This window comes from Pristiophorus japonicus, chromosome 15, assembly GCF_044704955.1.
Source record: "Pristiophorus japonicus isolate sPriJap1 chromosome 15, sPriJap1.hap1, whole genome shotgun sequence".
In the NCBI taxonomy this organism is placed as follows: domain Eukaryota; kingdom Metazoa; phylum Chordata; class Chondrichthyes; family Pristiophoridae; genus Pristiophorus; species Pristiophorus japonicus.
The window spans coordinates 82,035,249-82,049,540 of record NC_091991.1 but is presented as its reverse complement, the minus strand read 5'-3'; the positions used below and the strand labels follow the sequence as shown (position 1 = coordinate 82,049,540).

The window sequence follows — 14,292 nt, the reverse complement described above, 5'->3', positions numbered from 1 at the left end:
CCCCGTCCCATAGATTGACCACTGAAATATTGTTTCCACAAATGAGTTTTGAATTTGCCCCCTTCAGCATTACATTGTCTAGTCTGTACCTCACATAATGTTCTGCCATTAAGGAGGGATAAAGGGTTTTAAAAACACGGTAATTGGACTTGAAGATCAACACTTGGAAGGTAAATGTTCAAATTTTGATTGACACCTTGCCCATAAAGTCTTTAAACTGTAATCGCAATTTGAAGTTGTCACATTAAAATTCTACATATCTGTCTTCGCCTCATCCTTCAGCGAGTTTATCCTGTGAGTCGATGAGCCACCAGAGCAGGAAAGTCTTCATTCTGGCCTAGGCTTGCTGATCACAGGCAGGACAGCAGTTGGGATGATCCAATTGGCCTCAATATCCCCAGGCCTATGGAGGGAAACGTCAGCCAGAGTTCCGTTCCTAATCACTGTGCAGCAACCTCTGCTCGTGTAGTATGTAGATAGTGGGGGGAGTGGGTACTCCAAAAGAGTTGTAGCGAGTGGGGTGCCTATGAGAACAGCTTTGGGCTCAACTGTGAGGCTCTCTATGGTCAAATAGCCTGTTTAGTGTATGGCCACTGGGTGAGTTACCACAGGGCTGCTGGCACCTGTGGAACTGCAGTGCAAGAGAGGAAAGGAGAAAGCAGAAAAATAAAACCCTTGTTATTTGTTACATTATTTGGCCGTTTACACATTTGCAGCTCTACTGAGCAATAATAACTTGCATTTATATAGTACTTTTAACATAGGAAAATGCTTCATAGAAACGTAATCAAACCAAAATTGACACTGAGCCAAAGATGGAGATATTTGGATGGTTGACGGAAAAACTTCGTTAAAGAGGTATGTTTTTAAGGAGTGTCTTAAATAGTGGAGAGGTGTAGGGAGGGAGTTTCAGAGCTTGGGGCCTCGAAAATTAAAGGCAAGGCCGCCACTTTCCCCAGTTTTACCTTCTCCTACAATAATCTTTACTGTCCTGAGGACGGCACAGTTTGTGCTCTGGGCCACTCTAATGATCTGAGTCCCACTGAAGAGACTTGGGCCGTGAACTTCCGCTTTGGTTTTTTTTCTCTCTCGCTCCAATTTCCACTCAAACCTATTTGCATATCGCTGAACGTAAAATCTCCTTGAACCAGTGCAATTGGGCAGCTTCTTAGAATGCAATTTGTTTTCCTAAAATAAAATTAAGAGCGGTAACCTAGTGTAGTTTTATGAATACAGCTGAAAATGGGTTTATCAAAAATAAGTCGTGTCAGTTAATGTCGAGTCCAGCACCTGAGTGACCTGATTTTAAATAATTTAAAATGGCTTTACAGAACCATTTACTAGTTTCTTCGGTTTACAATAGTCAGTTTCTTGCTAAATTAAATATATGTAAAAGCTTTTAAAATGTGCTTATTAGTGTCCTCAAAAAAAGCAGCTGAATTTGTAGTCTCCCGAAGGCCCGCAAATGGGTGCAATTCGCGGAAATTCGCCATGGTGATTGGCTCGTTTTGTGGCTCCATCGCAATTCCTGGATCTTTTACGCTGGTTCGGCCGATTCTTTCTCCCTCCCCACATTGTGCTGGAAAGCGCGACCTGGCGGAAACTCCAGGCCTTGACAATGTATTGATCTGTGTTCACTTGTATTATTAATCCCAGATCAGAAAGTCGGCCAAGACAAGAGTCTGCACTGCAGTGTCCCAGTGCACAGATATCTTCATGTACACGTGCTTCACTAAGCCTCTCAGTGGATTCAGTGAGTCACTGCTGTGTTATGCCGCACTTGGCTGGCTTCTGTCTGACTCCAGTCTAAATGGAGATACTGCTTGGTTCCTCTCCGAATTGAGTCCACCCTAGACTGGACCCAGAAGCACGGCTGCGGCTTCTGTACAGTGAGAGTGAGCATTATGCTCAAAGCTCTCGTGCTGTATGAATTGGCTTGAAAGGACATAGACATGGACTCCAGTCGTCTTGGTTAATCCTTGCCAGTCGACCAAGACCTAACTCTGTCAAGCCCGTGTGGTGGCTGGTGTGCAACGGCCACCACACATTAAAAAATCCACGCACAGGCATCTACCACAATTCAACATATAGTTCGGGATCTGGAATATTAGGTCCTTCATTGAAACATCTGTGAACTCATCCCTTTTTGGCGTGGAAGCAAGTCATCCTCGATACAAGGGACCGCCTATGATGACGATGCAGGTGGGAGTGGGGGGGGGGGGGGTGTTACCATGTTCAGACATGGCACTCTGCCTCTACTGGCGAGGAGGAGCGGCTGCACTACCATCAACAATGAAATGGTATATATTGATTGAGTGGTGGGTCATCTGGCTACTGGGCATGAAAAAGACTGGCTGGTCGCACAAGTTCTCAAAATGTCTGTCGCTGGGGCGTGGGGAATGCTGAGCCCGGCACTGACCTCGGCTCCCTGGAGAATTCCCCTGCTTTGTTTCAGACTTTTCTTCCTATCCTGACTTCTACTTGAAGCACATGTTGCTCAGATCCGAGTACAATAAAACCAAGCTGCCCTGGGCTTCAGGGGAAAGAGAGGACCTTTTTCTGTTGTTGAAATTTAAAAATGAATCATGAGAAAACAATTTCAATTCTCTCTCTCATTTTCACAAGATGATTTGGAATAATCAGACTGTCTTTACACTGAAGGAACTTCCAGTTGTCTCATTTATTAATCAGGGTGAGAGGATAATCATTATAATGAGACTTAGATAGCCAGGGCTGTGTCTTCTGGAGCAGAGGGGGAAATCTCATGAAGTGTTCAAAATTTTGGAGGAGATGGTAAATGGTGAAAGATTATTTCTACTGGTTGATCAATCGGTAACAAAAGGGCAAAACTTCCTTGGTTAATCCTAGGAAGAACTTGCGTTTATTTGGCTGTTATCATCTCCTTAGGACGTCCCAAAGCTGTCTTTGAAATGCAACCACTGCTAATATGCAGTCAATTTGCAATGGCAGGAAAGATCCCACAGACAGGAAATGAGACAAATGATCAGTTGTTTGATTTGGAGGTGTGAATGACGGGATTCATGTTGGGCAGATGGGGGGGAGGCGACTAAAGGAATTTGGCACACAAAAGGTCATTAGAATGTGACTGCAAGTGGCTATAGAAGCCAAGTCTGTGACATTTAAGGGGTTAAGAAAATATTAAAGAGCACTGGAAAGAACATGGAAAATGAGGTTACATTCAATCGTTCTGCTGTGCCGCCTCCTCCTGTACTGACCTTTCCACGACTCTGTGAATGAAATCTTGCTTCCCTGATGGCTGAGCTGGCTAAGGCAGTTTAGTAGCTGCAGCCCTCCAGACGAGGGAGGTTCCCCTGTTTGTGAGGAGTTAGCTGACCTCAGTCAGGGTGGCATTAGAGGGTGCTGCTGTTGGCCTCAGTGCCCATTGGGTTAGGGTTGGGCCAGTGTTCCCACAGTGTGGTTGCTGTCTAATGTGATGTTGGGCGAGGATGTGACCAGGTTCGGCTGCAGTGCCCTCTGTGGTCAATGTGCCTGCTGATGCTCACCATGTACAGTAACAACTTGCAGTTATATAATGCTTTTAATGTAGATAAATGCCCCCAGGCATTTCACAGAGGCACAAGGAAACAAAAATGGACCCTGGGCCAAATGTGAGGAGCGGTGATCACAAACTTAGTTGAAGAGGTGGGTTTTAATGAGGCTCAAGATGGAGAGGTTAGAGGGGTTTAGCAAGGGAAGTCAAAGTGCGGGGACTAGGCAGCTGAAGCACAAATGCCAATGGTGAGCCTAGGTCAATAGAAAAATTCAAACTGAGTTTAATAGATTAATGTTAGGGAAGGGTATTAAAGGGTTTGGAACCAAGGCGGGTAAATGGCATTAAAGTACAGATCAGACCGAGTGGCAGCCTGGGAGCAGCGTGGAGGCATACTACTTCAGGGAGCAGCGCGAGCTGGTGCAGGAGGGCAACGGCAGTGAAGAGTGATGTCATCAAGGTCCAGGACGGCAATTGGAGCGTAGGCAGGTACAGCAGGAGCGGTGAGGTTGGGGTGAAGGAGCGGCGAGAGATTGTAGAGGGATGTGATCGGTATGAGTTCGGGGCCAGGGGCCCAGGGGCAGCACGGGCCAGCCCACACTGCGGTGTGTGTGCGCACTAGGTCTGTGCAGCAGAGCAAGTCTCCAGTCGTCTTGGTTAATCCTTGCCACTGGACCAAGACCTAACTCTGTCAAGCCCGTGTGGTGGCTGGTGTGCAGCGGCCACCACACGTTAAAAAAATCCACGTGCAGGCATCTTCCACCCTTCAGGATGCAGTTCAAGATCTGGAATATTAGGTCCTTCCTTGAAACACCTGTGAACTCATCCCTTTTTGGTGTGGAAACAAGAAGTCATCCTCGCTTTGAGGGACTGCCGATGATGATGATGGCAGATCAGACATTGAATGGCGGAACAGACTTAAGGTGCTGAATGGCCCTCTTCTCTTCCTATGAAGGGTGGGAGATGTGCAAGAGGCTAGAGTTAGAGGAACACAGCGTTTGGAAGGGGGGGGGGTGGGTGTGGACGGGGGTTGTAGGAATAGCTGAGGTTATCGAGAAGGGGCGAGGCATAGAGATTTTTAAACCAAAGGATAATAATTTTAAAATTGAGGCTTTGAGCGAACGAGGGCCCATGTTGGTCAGTAGGAATGGAGTGATCGGCGAGCAGCACTTGCCGCAGGTCAGGATGTGGTCAGCAGAGTTTGAATGAACTGAAGTTTACGGAGGGTAGAGGATGGGAGAGCGACCAGGAGAACAATGGAGCAATCAAGGCTGGAGGTGACACAGGCATGGATGAGGATTTAAGCATCAGAAGGAATGGAGACAGGAAACTTAAAAGGTTAAATTATGAGGACAGGTTGCATAAACTTGGCTTGTATCCCCTTGAGTTCAGAAGGTTGACAGATGATCTCGTCGAGGTGTTTAAAATGATAAAGGGATTTGATAGGATCGATACAGAGAAACTATTTCCTCTTGTGGGGTAATTTAGAACAAGAGGACATAATCTTAAAATTAGAGCTAGGCCATTTAGGAGTGAAATCAGGAAGCATTTTTTCACACAGTGGGTAGTCTGGGACTCTCCTCCCAACAGGCTGTTGATGCTGGAGGTCAATTAAAGCTTTCACGGCTGGGATGGATAGACTTTTGTTGGGTAAGGCTATCAAGGGATATGGAGCAAAGACAGGCAAATGGAGTTGTGGTACAGATCAGACATGATCTAATTGAACAGGCTCCAGGAGCTAAATGGCCTACTCCTGCTCCTATGCTGCAGAGGTGGAAGTATGTGGTCTTTGTGACGGAGAGGATATCGAGTCAGAAGCTGAACTCCAGGTTGAATTTGATGCTGACATACCTATAGGAGAAATGGGGAGTTTCTATAGGGTGCCCAGTCCCAGCAAAAGGGGAAGAGGGGAGAAAATAATGCAGCTTTGTGTGTTCTGTGGCTTAATGGTAACAAGAAATGCATCAATGATTTGCTCCTGACTAGTTCTGTGATCTTTTGTGTGTCCTCAATGGATAGCTCACTGATAGGGTGGTGTTTCATTCTTACCAGATGACCATTTTGACAAGCAGCAGATAAAATCTACATATCTATCCTGCAGGGTTAAAGTAACTGTAACAGAAACATTATGGCACTAGTTATCTTCCTTCATCAGGTCTGCCCCAAAGAAAAGCTCCACTGTGCCATCATCTTAATCTCACAAATCAGCTCCGACATGAAATATTTGAAAAATAAAGACTTGAAAGACGGACGTCTCAAAGAATTTTAGAGCCACTTTTGGAGTGTAGTCACTGTTGTTATGTGGAAAACGCAGCAGCCAATTTGCACATAGCAAACTCCCACAAACAGCAATGTGATAATGACCAGATAATCTGTTTTTGTGATGTTGATTGAGGGATAATTATTGGCCAGGCCACCGCAGATAACTTCCCTGCTATTCTTCGAAATAGTGCCATGGGATCGTTTACAACCACCTGAGAGGGCAGCCGGGGCCTCAGTTTAACGTCTCATCTGAAAGACAGTACCTCTGATGGTGCAGCACTCCCTCAGCACTGCACTGGAGTGTCAGCCTAGATTTATGTGTTCAAGTTCCTGGAGTGGGACTTGAACCCACAACCTTTGGACTCACAGGCGAGTGTGCTACCCACTGAGCCATGGCTGACACAAAGGAACCATTATGACTTTGGAGAAACTGAGCTTCTCGCTCTGTGTGTAACACAAAGCAGATTGGCATCCAGTAACGGTTTCTCTAGAAATTGTTTAGGTAGATTGGATCATGAATTTATGCAACGAGTATTTACTTACATGTGTATTATCGAGCATGATGTGCTGCTTTATTTGGAGACCCACAGACTGTTCTTCAGTCTGCATTCTATAATTGTGTGTGTGCGTGTCCTCATAGTGTGGTACTTACAATGACACATTTGCAAAGATAGGCCAGGTTTCCACCCACATGGCCAGTGAATGGGAAATTTAGCGCCTTGTGAACTGGGCCAGATGGACAGCACAGTTTAATGACTCCCTCAACTTCTGGGATTCCTGTGTTTTCTGCTGTGCCACAGTAGCCGCTTCCATTCACTAGAGGCGTCATTCAGAGGTTTTCTTCAACTGATGAAACAAGGCAGAGGTGCTGGCCCATTGTTCAGGACACCGCCACCTCCACTGCCCCCCACCCCCGAGCAAAGCTGAAGAGTAATAGAGAAGACAAGTTAAATCTGGAAATCATGATCAGTTTGATGCTATAATGAGTGGGGAGACTTTGCCAACTAAAGGCTCCTTGTCATGTGATTTCAAGCGCTTCCAAGTTGCCAAGATTGACAATAGAATTGATGCCAACTCCAGTGGTGATTAATCCCAAATGGAGCATGGACTGTGCTATCAACAAGTCATTGTCCACATTAATTAAGCTAACAGGGTGTGCAATCTTTAACCCCTAAAATATTGTGGCCTTCCCCTATCCTCCCGCACTGGTACATGCTGATGTTGGAAAGGGGCCCACGATCTTCTGTTTGGCGAATGACCCTTCCTTCATTAAACTGCTTTGTCATCCTGCCAAGTCTGTTGTGTTTCTTGTTAAATGCTGAAAGGTCTCATTCAGTTACTTCTTCCCAGAGATGGGCAGTTTCAGTGTTGGAGAAACAATAACGGTTCCTACCTCTTTGTAAAGAAGCACTTTGGGACTGTTATGGTTTGGCAAGTCATCTGGACTTCCTGCTCTGTAAATGTTGACATCTTGGATCCTTGAAGTGAAAGCACCTGTGTCAAAAATAAAACCCTTTTCATCTTTGTTAGATTCTTTGTCGGTTCTTTACAGCTGACCACAGTAGTGACAGAGAGTTGATTCCACTGCTTGTTGTTCTGCAAGTTGCATGGAATGCACATTGAGGTCTGGGTAGTATATGCACCTCCAGGTAAGGCAGAGAAGTGCATTGTTTTAGGAGTAATAGTATGCATGGTTGTGCTCACATTATCAGAGTGCCCAATGACACAACTGTATCAGCCAATGAGTTTCACTGTGTCAGCCAATTAGTTGGAGGCAGGACAGGACTTACTGTAAGACTCACAGCAAACAGTCTATTTACTCAGCAAACGGAGTCTGTTTAAACAGCGCACTGCAGCAAACAGTCTACAGTGTCTATTTAAAAGGAGTCTCTATGAACTAGAGAAAACAGAACTCATGACCAAAACTATAGCAACGTCTCCCGATAAAAGCAGGGTGATTTCCCCAGCAAATTGCAGTGAGTGGAGGATAGTTACAGACAAATTATGAACGTAAATCAATCCCAATCACAGAAATCCCTCCATGGCCTCGCTCCTCCCTCCCTCTCTAATCTCCTCCAGTCCCACAACCCCCGCCACCCCCCCCCCCCCACCCCAGCCCGCTGAGATGTCTGCGCTCCTCTAATTACCCAAATAGCTCCATTCTGGCTGGGAATACTGAGGTTGCTATATGCAGCCTCACCTTATACCTGGATAGGGTCTCCTCTAGCTGGCCAATCAAAACCTTTGGCACAGCTGAATGAATCAAACCATTCAGTCAATTCCAAATGTCCCAGGTAAGTGATATCCTGGAGTACTGATTTTGATTGACAGCGATGTCTGGGGAAGATGAGGCAATGATTTTTGAAGTCTCTCTGATGGACAGCTATGTGGCCAGGAGCCTCTGATTGCTGGTGTATGGTTTGGCTGCATGGAATAATCGCAGCAATCACTTCGAAGCCTGTAGTGAGACCGAGCTGGAACTTTACCTGTTGTCGGGATTCGCCATGAAAGAAGTGAGTGACTGAATTTCAAAGATCAATATTGAGAGAAGAAGCACCTTGGTTGTTTTGACATTTCTAAGAGAATAGTAAAGGCAGTACCTAAAGTACATGTATTTGCATTGAGTGCCATGCATTTACCGGTTTAATGTTAAATAAACTTGTCTAGATTAGATCTTGTGTCTCGGTCTGACAGAGTACATATTCATCCATCTATCGGAGATGAGATCGCATGGCACCATGTTGAGTACTCCAGTGAGCTGAAATACCATGGCAAGAACTTTCTGTTCAGTCACTGAATGAAACAAAGATTTGGATTTATATAGCGCCTTTCACGACCACTGGAAATCTCAAAGTGTTTTACAGCCAATGAAGTAATTTTGGACTGTAGTCACTGTTGTAATGTGGGAATTGTGTAATTGGGGCTATTGGAAAGGTAAAAATATACTTTTATTTTCAGGGGCAAGAGATTCACCTCTAAGAACAGCCATTGACACTGATCTTACTGTATACCAAGCATAAAATGCAAGAACCCAACCAAACTGTTTTCTGCAGTATTATCACGGCGGCAGTCCATGCAACTTACAAGGGTCAACTGCTTCATTTCCCTGTGGAATAAGCTGCATAAGTTAATTATTGAGCAAATATTTTCATTTGATCAGCAGAAAATGACATTCCTATGGTTGGTTGGTAAATGGAAATTATGGAGTTACTGCTCATAAACCTTGATGCTTTCTGACTGCATGTTTTACTGCAGTATGGGAATGCATCATTCAAATTATTAAATTGTTTGAATTTTTCAACATTGATTTCTGAAGAGTATATACACTGATTTATATATATTTTGGTGAAGCATATTTTGTGTCTTGATTGCAAAGTGCTTATCAGGGGAATATATTGAAGCATTCGATTTCCTGGCATGGCTGTGCCTGTGTTGGGAGCAATGTGTGTCTGAAGATTGAGACAATTCTTGAACCGCAGAGTACAGATGGATTGCGAGGTGGAATTCAAAGGGTTATGTCCAAATGGCTATCTTGTTGGGTAGCAGGTGGTGCCTTACTAGGTTGCCAATCCTCTGGGAGTACCCTGGAATCTCCAGGAATTCAAGATTCATCTCCAGGACACTGTTTTAAACTACCCAGGAGAAGAATTATAGAGGCATTAAAAATTGTTACTTTTAAAATTTTCTTTGAACACTTGTTTATTATAAAAATATCAGACATGGTGAGGAAAGTGGGGAGGTGGGTGGGGAAGGCTGTTTGATTGACTATCAAGAATCATCCAATAACAACTTTTATTTATATAGTGCCTTTAACGTAATAAAACGTCCCACGGTGCTTCACAGCAGTGTTATAAGACAAAACAGATACATTTGACACTGAGCCACATGAGACGAAATTATGGCAGATGACCAAAAGCTTGGTCAGAGGTAGGTTTTAAGGAGGAAAGAGAGGCGGAGAGGTTTAGGGAGCGAGTTCTAGAGCTTAGGGCTCAGGCAGCTGAAGGCATGGCCACCAATAGTTGAGCAATTAAAATCAGGGATGCTCAAGAGGGCAGAATTAGAGGTGCGCAGACATCTCGGCGGGCTGTGGGGGAGGGGGGGGCGGAGGTTGGTGTTGTGGGGCTGGAGGAGATTACAGAGAGAGGGAGGAGCGAGGCCATGGAGGGATTTGTAAAGGATGCGTCTATTTGTGCTAACTGAAAGGCAGTAATTTCTCTGATTGGCTCTCCATTTTCACATGACCTATTGCTGATTGGTCCCCTTGGAGGATAAGCCACACCCTGAGGTTCCTCTGGAATGTGTAACTGGAACTGCCCAGCCCAAGTTCTGAGTGGCTTTCCAATTTGTAATTCGATTCATTTTGACTTCAGAAGCCACGGAGGATAGATCTCCCCAAAAGCCATCAAGTTCCAGCCTAAGTCCCTTACCCCCCGTCTCCCCCCCCCCCCGCCCCCCCACATAGATGGAGCATTGTGTGCGAATTGTTAACAGGTTTATTGAGTATCAAGTGAATAGTGACAGTTTCATGACTTATGGATTTCATCCACCCCAACAATGTTCCTTGTAACACACGCACCGAGCTTGAACGCACCAGGGGGTTGGAAGAATGCCCTCTCTCTCTCTTCCCGCCGCCCGCACTCTTCATTCAAACTGCTGCTGAGAAAAGAACTGGTCCTGGCCCCCTCCTGCCTGATCGGAAGCTCGGGGCTGCTTGGGCCTCGGGTACTGCAGTTGGATCGCAGGCAACGTGGTGTTCGGGGCCGGTACCGGTTTCGGTTCAGGATCAGGCATTGGGGGGTGGCGGGGGGGGTGGGGGAGGAAAGGAGGATGCACGTGCAGAAAAGGGTTAGTGGAAATTGCTCTGGGGGCGGGGCAGAGTTGGTGACTATTTGTCCTAACGCTCGCGTCAGGAGACGCATGCGCTGAAGCGAATGTTAGGACAAATAGTCACTCCGATTTGTAAACAAAGATGAGAATTTTGAAATCGAGGTGTAGCTTAACCAGGAGCCAATGTAGGTCATTGAGCACAGGGGTAATGGATGAGCGGGACTTGGTGCGAGTTAGGAAATTTGGATACAGAGTCTATTTGCATTCCTATTGGTGTGAGAAGATGGTGGGCTGCAAGTCATGTTGGGTAACCAATGGCAGGAGTGTGGGGAGGGGTGGTTGGAGGTCATGTAATGCCACCTCCAGGAATATATGCAACCAGAGTTGGCAACCCTATGTCATAATAACAAGAAATAGGAGCAGGAGTAGGCCCTTTGGCCCTCAAGCCTGCTCTGCCATTCTATAAGATCATGTGCATTTGGACTTTCAAAAGGCTTTTGACAAGAGATTAGTGTGCAAAATTAAGGCACATGGTATTGGGGGTAATGTATTGACGTGGATAGAGAACTGGTTGGCAGACAGGAAGCAAAGAGTGGGAATAAACGGGTCCTTTTCAGAATGGCAGGCAGTGATTAGTGGAGTACCGCAAGGTTCAGTGCTGGGACCCCAGCTATTTACAATATATATTAATGATTTAGACAAAGGAATTGAATGTAATATCTCCAAGTTTGCAGATGACACTAAGCTGGGTGGCAGTGTGAGCTGTGAGGAGGATGCTAAGAGGCTGCAGGGTGACTTGGACAGGTTAGGTGAGTGGGCAAATGCATGGCAGATTGAGTATAATGTGGATAAATGTGAGGTTATCCACTTTGGTGACAAAAACAGGAAGGCAGATTATTATCTGAATGGTGACAGATTAATAAAAGGGGAGGTGCAATAAGACCTGGGTGTCATGGTACATCAGTCATTGAAAGTAGGTATGCAGGTACAGCAGGCAGTAAAGAAAGCAAATGGCATGTTGGCCTTCATTGCGAGAGGATTTGAGCATTGGAGCAGGGAGGTCTTACTGCAGATGTACAGGACCTTGGTGAGACCACACCTTGAGTATTGTGTGCTATTTTGGTCTCCTAATCTGAGGAAGGACATTCTTGCTATTGAGGGAGCGCAGCGAAGGTTCACCAGACTGATTCCCAGGATGGCAGGACTGACATATGAGGAGAGACTGGATCGACTAAGCTTATATTCACTGGAATTTAGAAGAATGAGAGGGGTTCTCATAGAAGCATATAAAATTCTGACGGGATTGGATAGGTTAGATGCAGGAATTACGTTCCCAATGTTGGAAAAGTCCAGAACCAGGGGTCACAGTCTAAGGATAAGGGGTAAGCCATCTAGGACCGAGATGAGGAGAAACTTTTTCACCCAGAGAATTGTGAACCTGTGGAATTCTCTACCACAGAAAGATGTTGAGTCCAGTTCGGTGGACATATTCAAAAGGGAGTTAGATGTGGCACTTATGGCTAAAGGGATCAGGGGGTATGGAGAAAAGGCAGGAGTGGGGTACTGAAGTTGCATGATCAGCCATGATCATATTAAATGGTGGTGCAGTCTCGAAGGGCCGAATGGCCTGCTCCTGCACCTATGTTCTATGTTTCTATGGCTGATCTGATCTTGTTCTCAACTCCACATCCCTGCCCGTTCCCCATAACCCTTGATTCCCTTATCGTTCAAAAATCTGTCTATCTTCAACTTAAATATGTTCAATGACCCAGCCTCCACAGCTCTCTGGGGTAGAGAATTCCACAAATTCATGACTCTCTGAGAGAAGAAATTCCTCCTCATCTCCATTTTAAATGGGTGATCCCTTATTCTGAAACTATGCCCCCTAGTTCTAGATTCCCACACGAGGGGAAAAGTCCTCTCTGCAAGTATCCTGTCAAGGCCCCTCAGAATCTTATATGTTTCATGTCTTGTATGTTTTGCCTGGTTTGGGGGGGTAGGTCATTGTTACTGGTTAGCGGGATAGTTTGTGCACTGGTATGGGTGTGTGATGTCGAGGAGGTGGTTTGTGCCAAGAGGGACGTTAGATTGGACTTCATGGCTTTTTGGTGGATGGTCTTGGAAGTTCTCATTCAATCTCTAATACATTTAACGGAGTTGACTCTTTTAAATACTGGCAGTTGCCAATTAAAAGTCAAGCATGTGCCCTCTTTTTAAAGTGGCACGATCAATAAAGACTCAAAATTAACACATTTTAAATGAATCTTCATAAATAAAATTCAAATGTTGTTTCTGGTTGTGATAATGCACTGCAGCCTATTTGTCGCAGAAGGCTTCGAGCGTGCCAGTGGACACCGTGTGCTCCACCTCCAGAATACCCGGGCACGAACGTAGCCGCGGAAGAGAGGCAGGCAGTCGGGCTGAATGACCCCCTCATTTAACGGAGTTGTCAGTGCTCCACCTTCCCCTTAATTGAGGTGTTTTGCATACTGTTTGGTGAGTTGCAATGTAAACACTTAATACTTGGACTTGGACTTGGATTTATATAGCGCCTTTCATGACCACTGGACGTCTCAAACTGCTTTGCAGCCAAATGAAGTATTTTAGGAGTGTAGTCACTGTTGTAATGTGGGAAATGCAGCAGCCAATTTGCACACAGCAAGCTCTCACAAACAGCAATGTGATAATGACCAGATAATCTTTTTTTTTTACGTTAATTGAGGGATAAATATTGACCAGGACACCAGGGATAACGCCCCTGCTCTTCTTTGAAATAGTGCCATGGGATCTTTTTGTCCCGCTGCTTTTCTCAGCATGTCCACTTCTTCTGCTGGATTTCTTGGCTTAGCCCCACTATCGTCCCTTCTTGATCCACTGCTCTTCTTGCTCTGCCCACCTTTCATTGCTGTTTCCCAGTGTGGAATGGAAAGAAGCAATGAAAACAGGAAGTGATGGTCATACCAGGCACCTGAAGGTGAACCAGTGCCAAGATGCTACTGAAGGAGATGGAACTTAGCGGTATTGGAACTGCTCGTAGACTATCGGGTAACTTCAGTAGTGCTTGGGGGCATTGGGAAACCCCTCTTCCTGCAATGGTGTGCTGGCTCTTGCTGAATTCCAGATAGAGAAAGCAGGAATCCAGCAAAACTAGAAAGAGCAGGAGAAACACTGAAATTTGGGACTATTCTGAACTGGGCTTGGCACCAAACTGCAGTTATACTGCACCCAATGCGAGATTTGTCTGTTGGAGATAATCTTGGATTTGGTGCTTGTGGAGTTCGGAGATCAATGGCCTGACTGCTGGTTATTTTGCACAACTGAAACCATCTTACAACAACACAAAAGTGGTACTGCAACCCCCATCAGATTCCTGGACCTAATTTTTTTAATAGATTACTAGACAACGTCATTGTTATGAACTGCATTTCAATAAAGTGTAATGACGGGTGTGGAAATTTTCACTTTACGTTCTTATAAAGTGTGAAAACACCTAGCAGTACAATTACTGATTTCATCCTCCCAAAAGGCACTAGTCTCTTACTGTTGTCTCATGAAGTTTGTCCCCCTCCTCAATCTAAGTGCCTCAACTAACCTTGTTCCATTGGCAGTGGATGCTGATGTCCTTGTGGGCCCCTGTCTCCCGCTGGAATTACCTCCTCTGTGGTTCCACTCGGCCCACAGGAGATCAGGGG

The 14,292-nt window shown here is 45.5% G+C and overlaps 1 long non-coding RNA gene across 1 annotated transcript in view; it reads right to left on the bottom strand.

Annotated features, from left to right (window-relative positions):
* The window catches only part of LOC139281516 (uncharacterized), a 100,622-nt gene that overhangs the window by 19,150 nt on the left and 67,180 nt on the right, over positions 1-14,292 (bottom strand). The window contains exon 2 of the long non-coding RNA XR_011596889.1: positions 7,167-7,267. This is a non-coding gene — a long non-coding RNA (uncharacterized lncRNA). The remainder of the gene's footprint in view (positions 1-7,166; positions 7,268-14,292) is intronic.